Raw genomic sequence first — 9,460 nt, 5'->3', positions numbered from 1 at the left:
AAGGTCTTTCAGTAGGTTATACTCAAGGAAAATGAGGCACTGGATAAAGTCAGTGGCATGTGAGAAGAGTACAATTGATCTGTTATTTAAGTTTATTATCTTCTCTTCCTCTAGCTCTGTTATTTCTCACTCTTATGAGAGTATAAATATTCCTTTTCCTTTGTGAAAAAGCCAAAGCAATTATAACAGTCTTTGAATAGATTCTCTTTCCAGTAAGTTGGCAAACTGAAAGTTCCCTGCAAGAGATAATATAGTAATGCCTTCCTCATCACAACAGGCTACATAGAACATATAGAATGAGAACTTTGCCTGCTGCTCTAGACATACTGATCTCACTTAAAACAGTGAATACTGAAATAAATAACAAGTAAGAAAATCTGGGATAACAGCATGTGTCTCTGTATGTATGAATAGTAGACACAAAAGGTTTCCAGAAAATAGCCTTTGACATTTGGGAACCAGTGAATGATCAAGCATAATTCGTGAAACAAAACCACTGGAAACAACTAGCAGAAGAATGCAAAAATAAATTACTTACAGTTGAGAAAATGGTATTGATATAACTTTCACTTAATTTATTTTTGAGTAAAAGTAGAAGGAAAGGGAATTCATTTAATCATTTGGATTGATAAATGGCCTGAAAAAGCATAAGACAAGTATAGATTTTATTGTATAATTTATTTACATAAAAGATTCTGCATTTGTTTAAGAATTGTTTCGTACTAGTTATTTGAGGCTCTTTCAAGATAAGCACCTGTATTGCAATGAAAATAGTGCATATCTGTATTTTATCAAGATTTGCTCACTGAGGCCTGATGAAAAGATGGGTGGTGTCAATGGGGACCTTTCTATTGGCTCTACTGAATTTTGTTGTTTTTGTAGACTATCATTTCAGATAAAACGCATGAAAATTGTTCTACAGCATAAATGTCTCCCATCTCCCTGATAATCTGAGAATGCTTTTTTTAAATGTATTCACTAGCTTTGCACAGTGGCAGTATCACAACTGATGAGACCAAGCCGAGGCGCAATTATTGCTAGATGAGAACTTTTCCCAATTCTCTGCCATGGTGACTTGAAATAAAGTTAGCATTGACAATTTTTGATGATCTCCACGGAGAAAAAAAAACATTCCTAGTCTGTCTGTCTGTCTCTCCTGTTTTCTTTCTTTCAAAATGGCCACCAACAGATGTGTTACCTGTGAGCCCTGGGAGCCTGTGCCTGTTTTGTGAGCCTTCCTCCTTCTCTTGCTTTGTTTTTCCTTCTCCAGATAGTCTGACCCCTTTCCCACTGTAGTCCCTCACTTTTCATTACTTTTTCTTGCCTCTCTTCACCTTTTTAAAGCCATTTCTCCTGCAGCAACTCCGTCCCCACTTCCGCCCCCCCACCCCCCACTGCAGCTGCCCTGATGCTTCTCTTTCTCCTGCTGTATTTCTTACCTTTATCCCCTCCTGTGGTGTTTGTTTGTTTTTTCCAGGGTCTTTGTTCCCTGCTGGCAGAGGGCTGCCCACCCCCCACTCCTCCGGTTCCTTGCAGGACTAACTTTTTTTTTTTGCTGGAATAGCTGAAGGCAGCTCCTAGCGGCCCATTGCTGGGGATTCTGACCCTTTCACAACCAGTGTTTTAGTCTCTAGCTTCATGCCCCTGCTTCCATTGGAGTGGAGAAGTGCACCTCTGTTCTGGGGTGCTTGTAGGCTGCAAAAATGACCTTTATGCTTCCTGGGTGAATTTAGTCTCCATCATTCTCCTCAGCTGTCCTGCTTTGGTGCCTGATATTGTGGTAGGAGGTGCAGCTGGGGTGTTTTTTTGCATAGTGACACTATTAGACACACCAGCCATGAGAATGGTAGCCTCCAACATCCCCCCCCTCCCATTTCCCCCAGACAATGACCTCACTAACTGCCTGCACACTTATGGCTTGGTTACAGGGCTGGTCCATAGACTGCCACTTGGCAGCAAGATTCCTGAGCTCTGACATGTCCTATCTTTTAAAAGCAGATGTTCGTGCTTCTTAACAGAAGCCTTCTTAACATTGCCTGTCTTTCACAATTGATAGGCAGTGTTTCAAGGTTTACCTCACTATTGGTGATATCCCGTGGTTTTGCTGGGGCAGCAGGTCCCATCTGGCTGCCCAGTGCCTGAGGAAGAAGCCAGCTGTGGCAGAGCCGCCTGTGGCTGCACTCATTAGTGGTTCATCTGCCACTGGTGCAGAGGTCCCATCAGGTAGTGAGGACAAGCCTTCCCTTGAGTTGCTCCCCAGTTCATCAGAGACAGGTGGCTGCACGGAGGTGGATTTGGCTCCCTCCTTCCTCTCTCCATGGGGTGACGGTTGGCTCTTTCTGCTGAGGAGAGTAAGTACTAACATCAGAAGGTGTCTTCTGAGAAGGCCTTGTTATCCCCTCAAAACCCTCCCACCACTTTGGAGGTAGCTGAGGTTAGTGAATGGGGACCCCCCTCTCTGTCTGCCTCCTCAGCATCCACCCCCCTCCCCCAGACCCTATGGTGGTCAGGGGTGACTCAGGTGCAGGGGTGGTGTGTTGGGGGGGGGGGTCCAATAGCCTCCCCACGCCTCTCAGTTTCCTGAGCCTGATGAAGTCAAAATGGAGGTTGGGCCCTCTGGGACCTGAAGGATGCTCTGAGATAGAGATTCCAGCCCAGGAGATTGTCCCCGCTAAGAGGTCAGGGACTGATGTGACTCCCCAGGACCTTTTGGAGGATGCTGCTGCCATAAGGCCTGATGCTAGGAGTCTTCGGGGGAGGGGGGGGCACATACCTCCCCACCTCCCTCCCCCAGACCTCGGTGACTCTGTGCAAGACATGTACCTCTCTTCCTCTTTGGGGTCAGATCTTGATTCTGCCTCTGAGGACAAGTTGATGGAACTCCTGCTTCAGGGGGTGGCATCCCCCAACTCAGCTAAGGTACCCTGCCATTGGGAAGATTCTCCACCCCAGTGGCAGAGCCTGCTCCTGCCTCTGAGGAACCTCTCTGTGTTGGCTACTCCATTGAGAACTTTATTGAGTTCCTTGACCAGACAAAGCATCACTGGAGAGTTTCACGGCATATTTGTAAATGGTTCCTGGAACCTGTTTTCTGCTAAGGCTGCATTGGCAATGTTACACTCCATCCCATAGATGCAGCATTATGGCTTTTGCCTCAGTAAGCTTGCAAGTGAGGTTGAGTGCCTGTTGTGGGAAGCTCTGGCTAGTGAGTTGTAGACCTAGTTTTCTTCCTGCCTTACATGCTTGCTCTTCTCTGGTGCTTCTCTCTGCTCTTTTGGCTTGGCCTGTCCCCTTTTTTTACACTCTTTATGCATGGATGCTGCAGCTTTCAGTTCTCTCAATGTCAACAGATGCTGAGATCCTGTGAAATGGATGGTTGTCTTTGAGTTCCTGCATAAGAAAAGGCTGGATGTCACCTTTGTGCAGGAAATGCACACTGACACAGATAATCAAGCTGACTGGCATGCCGCCTGGAAGAGTTGCATGTTCTTGAATCATAGCACCTCCCTCAGCACAGGAGTTGTGATCCTCTTATTTCCACAGCTGATACCTGAGTTGGAAGTAGCCCAAGAGGTCTTCTGTGGCTGCCTGCTAACTGTTTGCACCTTGTTAGTGCAACACTGCCTCCTCCTAATTAACATCTGTACCCACTGCTGGGTGAGAGTGGATTGCATTCTTGAGATCCTGGCTGACTTTTTGCACAGCACAGCTGATGGTGATGACCTTCTCTTCCTGGGTGGGGACTTTAATTATACAATCAATGAGTGGCTTGACCGGAACAGGCCAGAGCCCCATCTGTCCTCAGCCAAGCAGGTGCGGATTGCTTTGGAGGCAGTGAACTTTTTCCATGCCTGGTACCATTGCCATGCTGATGTGCAGCAGTATACTCGGCTGAAGGTGGCTACTGGTGGGCTTGCTATGCCATGCCTTGGCCACCTGTATGTCACCAGGTACCACCTGCTGCTCTTTAGCTGTAGCCAGATTACCCCAGCAGGACTATCAGATCACAGCCTAGTTTCTTGTGAGCTGAGCCTTCCTAGCAGGATGCATTCCCAGGTGCCCTACTGGTGCCTCAACACTAGTCTGTTGCATGATGCTCACTTCCATGTCTGCTTTGCTCACTTCTGGTGGACATGGAAGATTACAAGAGCCACCTTCCCCTCCTGGAAGCAATGGCAGGATGTGGAAAAGGTGCAGATCAGAGCATTTTGTCAACAATACATGCAGTTGGCAACAAGTGAGCTCTGCCACCATGTTCAGGAGTTGGAAGAGGATGTGGTGGAGCTTGAGGAGGCCCTGCATGATGCTGGTGGTGCTGCAGGGCTGCTTAAGGGTATTAAGCTCTGGAAGCAACATCTGCAGGAGCTAGCAGAGAGCACAGACCAGGGTGCACAGGTCCATGCCTACTGCCAAGAACTGGCAGAGACTGATGCCCCAACTCACTACTTCAGCCTTGAGAAATGATGAGCCATGGGGAAAGTCATTCACCATCTTAAGACCCTGGATGGCCAAACACTCACAGACCCTGTCAAAGTCTGATGCCATCCCATTGCCTTCTACCAGGAACTGTTTTCAGCTGAACCAATCTGCCTAGAGTCCCCTAGGAGCTTACACAATGGCCTCCCTAGGCTTTGATCATCAAAGGCTGACAGTCTTGAGTGAGAACTGCCATTGGAGGAACTCACAGCTGCTGTTGGGGGCCTTGCCTCAGGCAAAGCTATCAATGGGTTGTCCACTGAGGTTTTTTTATAAGAACTTTTGGCCACTTCTCAGCCCCTGCCTCCTGCAAATATTTCGAGAGGCTCACGGACCAGGATATGACAGTCAGGTGTTGCCGAACAATTCTCACTCTGCTGCCTAAGAAAGGGGGCCTTGGCTGCCTCAAGAACTGGCAGCCAGTGTCCCTTCTGTCTGCGGGTTACAAGATCCTGGGCAAGGCTTTGGTCGGCCAGTTATGCACCATTATGGCTTTGATTGTCAGTTCTGAGCAGAGCTACTGCATGCCAGGCAGGAGGATCCAGGATAATCTGTTCCTGCTTCAAGACCTGTTGATGGCTGCAGCCCTCTTCAGTGTCAACATCAGACTTGTCTCCTTGGACCAGGAAAAAGCCTTCAGCTGAGTCAGCCATGACCACCTTTTTTGGACCCTAGAGGCCTTTGGCTTCAGGCTCATCTTCATCTCTGCCCTCCAGGTCCAGTACTGAGACATTTCTAACCTTCTGAAGGTGAACAGCATGTGCTCCATTTCTGGCCTGCAGGGGCATCCACCAGGGATACCATCTGTCGGGAATGCTCTACACCTTGTCCATTGAGCCCCTACTCCATGCACTGTGGCAGCACCTGACCGGCCTGATCCTTCCATGAACCTCCAGCTTGGCAGGCTGCCTGTTGGTGAGGTTGACAGCATGTGTGACTGTTCTCCTTAGCACCCAGGGTGATGTCCAGTCCTTGGTCAGCTGTCAACATGCCTATGAGCATGCCTCTTCGGCTCACATGCATAGGACTAAGAGTGACACCCTTCTTCTTAGTCCTTGGGTCAGCTCCCTCCCTCAGAGCTTCTTGGGGTCTTACATAGCATCGGGAGGGTCTCAAAGCCCTGGGGGTGTTCCTCAGGCTGTTGGTTTTCTTGGCACAAAACTGGGAGGACCTTGGTGCCAAGGCAGAGGTGTGCCTGCAGCAATGGTGCTGGTGTCTCCCCAGCCTCTCCTACCATGGGCAGGTGTTCATTGTTAATAAACTGGCAGCCATGACATTGTGGCACCAGTGCACCATGTTGGGCCTCCTGCCAGCCTTCCTCAAGAAGCTCCATCAACTTCTCATGGACTTCTTCTGTGATGGGTGTTAGCCACCACAGAATTAGGCATAGCCCTCCCACCGCTGCCCACCCTGAGTGCAGTGTCAGCCCAACCCCCACACCAGGAAGAGCCTGGTGCCATCCCAGTCCCAGCCCACACAGATCCGGGGGGCACATGCACTCCATGGTTCCCCCAGGGGTACATGCATCCCCCATCCCACCCCAGACTAGCTACTCATGGCTCCATCCCATGCCCTGCCCTGACTCGGCAGTGTCTGCCCCAGCGCCAGCCCTACTCCCTCCCTCACTTCAGGGGTCTCAATCTGCCTCCTCCATGCCCCTTCCTTCCCCCAGTTCTTGCTCCCTAACAGACTTATCAGCTGGACACTGCTCTGCAAGCTGCCAGGCTGACTGTGTCTATGCTATAGATGCATGTGTGGAATCAGAAAAAATATATGCTTTAAACTTTGATTATTTTAGTTATAAGATGACATAACCGCTTTGTGTAGAATTGCTGGCTTGGTACAGTAGAACAGATAAGGGCAAGTGTTTGTTCTTTGTAACTCTTCTGCAAATGCTTCGCTCACCGCGGCCTTGAAGGTAGAAAAAAAAAGTATGTACAAAGTAGATTTCCAGGTGCAAGAAGGAGGTTTGTGAACTAACCCTATCTCCCCCATAATTCCCATCCTGAACAGCAAAGAAATAATGAAGTAATATTATAGCCGCTTTTCATGCTAATTTCACTATATGATCACGTGAGTTGTAAGCGACTGTTAAAAAGTATATAAGCCTCCTGATTTTGCTCTTGGGGGGGGACCCCTTCCAAGTGCTTGGGAAATCCATGTCACTTTGGAACTCCCCCTACAGCTGTAGTTTCTTTTGAATAAAAGCTTCTGCTGACCTGACCCAAAAGTACTCTGTGTGTGTTTCCACGACAATTCCTGGTGCTGTGACTCGGATCCAGAACACAGGCTGAGGAAGGAGGACCGCAGGCTACCCCCCCCCCCCGAACCCTGAGGCGCCAAACTTGAGAGGTAAGAGACCTAATTCAAAATCTCTATTGGGGTTTCGGAGGAGGACTGCCTGTAGGCTCCCAACTTGGCCGTGGTAACTGGATCTGAACCTTGTTAAAACAGGTCAGTCTGAACCTTAGTGCCGGCTAAAATTTTCTGTCTGGTAAAGGATCCCATTTTGTGTCTGGTAACGTACGTTTTAGGGAGAAACTGTTTGAGGCACCTTCATCCAACAGCACATCGGGCTTGTAGTTAATTAACTAAGGCGGTGTGGGGTAGGAGGTCTGGCTGACTGAATAAATGTGCATGTGTGTGTGTATTTAGAAATATGAGCCACTGACCAGAACTGAGACTACGGTTGGGCTCAGCTGCCCCAATTCTGCCTGACAGGGCAGTTTTGAAAGCAAGGGGGCCCAACTGGAACCTCGTGACCCAGTGGACAGGGCTTATTGAATGAATGTGTGTGTGTATTTAGAAATATGAGCCACTGACCAGGACTGAGACTACGGTTGGGTTCAGCCGCCCCAATTCTGCCTGACAGGGCAGTTTTGAAAGCAAGGGGACCCAACTGGAACCTCGTGACCCAGTGGACAGGGCGTCTGAGTGATTTTGTCTTTTCCAAACCCCTCGTCCCAGTAGCTTCTGCCGAAAGCAGGAGTGAAAGGATCCCTCTAGTGTTTCCCTCCCCATTTCCATTTTATGAGCCGGTGTCGGGTCAGAAGCCTTTTGTCTGGGCAGTGAAAAACTGTGGGGCAAGGCACTGAGCGGCCCGGACATCCTAAATAAGCCTCTCCTACGTCTCCCTGTGTGACTGAAAATGGGAACAAGTCAGTCTAAACAGGTTCCTGTCCCCCCTAAGGGGACTCCGGCGTACTTTATGTACACACACTATTCTCCTGAGACTTGCAAGTACCTGGATAAGTGGAACTGGTATACTAGGGATGATCCTGTGAAACATTTTCCACAGGAAGGAACATTTGATCAGGATAAAATAGTGCACTTGAGAGAGGGGCGTTAGAGTCCCGTGGATCCAAAACACCACAAAACCAGTGGGACGCGTTCTTTTATTGGTATGATGAAATGTCCAAAAGGCGGACAGAATCTCAAACTAGGAGCCTAAAAGACTCTCAAGAAAAATTAAAACAGCAGTTAAAAGCTGTTCGGGAGAAATTGGCTGCTCCCCCAAATTACACGCTGGCCACCGCTCCGATGTATCCAGCATTGCCCGGGGCGCCCCCACCACCGGAGCCAGCAGAGGATATCCTTGACCTTTGTTCGAACCCTGCTCTCCTGGGACTCCCACATCAGCAACAACCGGTTCAACATCAGGCTGCAGCCCAGGCTAGTGACCCATTAGCTGAAGCTCCTTCAGTAAATCCATCCACGGAGCTTAATAGTCCGGACTCATCCACCATATCTGCCACTCAATCATCACCAGTGTGGCAATTTACTCCTGGGTCACAACCCACCACAGGTGTATTTAGAAGAATGGGAATAGGCATGGAAAGATCTCCCATCAATCTGAGATCCCGAACTGCACAAGTGTACCCCCTAAGACAAATGCCAGGCATTGGCACCGATGGACAAAATATAGTAACTGTGCATGCACCCTGGACTCCAGGTGATCTCTACAATTTAACTCAAAAGTTCCCAAAAATCAGGGAAGACCCAGAAAAATTTCAGGAAGAATTGCAGACTGTTATAAATTGTTATAATCCAACATGGGCTGACATTAATCAGCTCATGCGATCCATTTTGCCCAAGGAGACTATGCTACGTCTGTACGCTGCCTGTACTTGGCCAGATCAAAACCCAGGGATTGGCCAAGACTTTATTGACAAGAGAAATGCTTTGGTTCAGGCAGTTCTCACAATTTGCCCAAAAAAGGCAGACTGGACCAAAATAAATACCTGTAAACAAAACAAAAATGAACACCCCAGTGACTATTTAGAACGCCTCAAACAGGCATTTGAACGATACTCAGGAATGGATAACCCAGTCGGAAATGCTAAACAAGCAATAGTGGCAGCATTCGTCCAGGGACTTAACTCTAAAATTGCTGAGAAAATTCAAACAGTAATTATTGGCTGGGAAACTAAAGATTTGACTGAAGTCCTTGCTGCGGCTAACCATTTTCATAACAAATTGGAACGGTCTAAAGACAGTGCCGAGTTTAAGTTAATGGCCTTACAGATTTCTCAGTTGCAGGGTCCAGGTAGAGGAAGGGGACGAGGACGGGGAAGGGGAGGCCCGGGTAGATTCAGGGGAAGAGATAGATCCTTGAGCCCACAAAACCCAGGCTATGGGAACCAATGTCATTATTGCAAGCAAGAAGGACATTGGAAATCAGAATGCCCCAACCGCCCCGGCCAAGGACCCAGACCCCAGCCCCCACCTCCACTTCCTGTCAATTTTCCCAGCGTTGAATAGGACAGCCTGAGGGACAGTGACATCATTGCTCCTTTGCTTGCTACTGACCAATCTGGTCCGTTTGTTGAATGCCTTATTTCTGGTAAACCTGTCTCCTGTCTTGTCGACACCGGAGCGTCCCGCTCCACGCTAAAGGCTGCTGAGTTTCCTTTTCTACCTTATTCTCCTGAAACTGTAAATGCTGTCGGTATAGGCGGACAACCTATCCCACATCCCGTCTCTG

The 9,460-nt window shown here is 48.6% G+C and overlaps 1 non-coding gene across 1 annotated transcript; it reads left to right on the top strand.

The window, feature by feature from the left end:
- The first annotated feature begins 980 nt into the window (after window positions 1-980).
- On the top strand, window positions 981-1,121 carry LOC132247976 (U4 spliceosomal RNA). The gene has a single exon (XR_009459349.1). It is a non-coding gene; the product is annotated as a U4 spliceosomal RNA (small nuclear RNA).
- Window positions 1,122-9,460: the final 8,339 nt, after the last annotated feature.

Source organism: Alligator mississippiensis, chromosome 1 (genome assembly GCF_030867095.1).
Source record: "Alligator mississippiensis isolate rAllMis1 chromosome 1, rAllMis1, whole genome shotgun sequence".
NCBI lineage: Eukaryota > Metazoa > Chordata > Crocodylia > Alligatoridae > Alligator > Alligator mississippiensis.
Note: the sequence above shows the minus strand (reverse complement) of the source record. Positions and strands in the feature narration are given on the sequence as shown.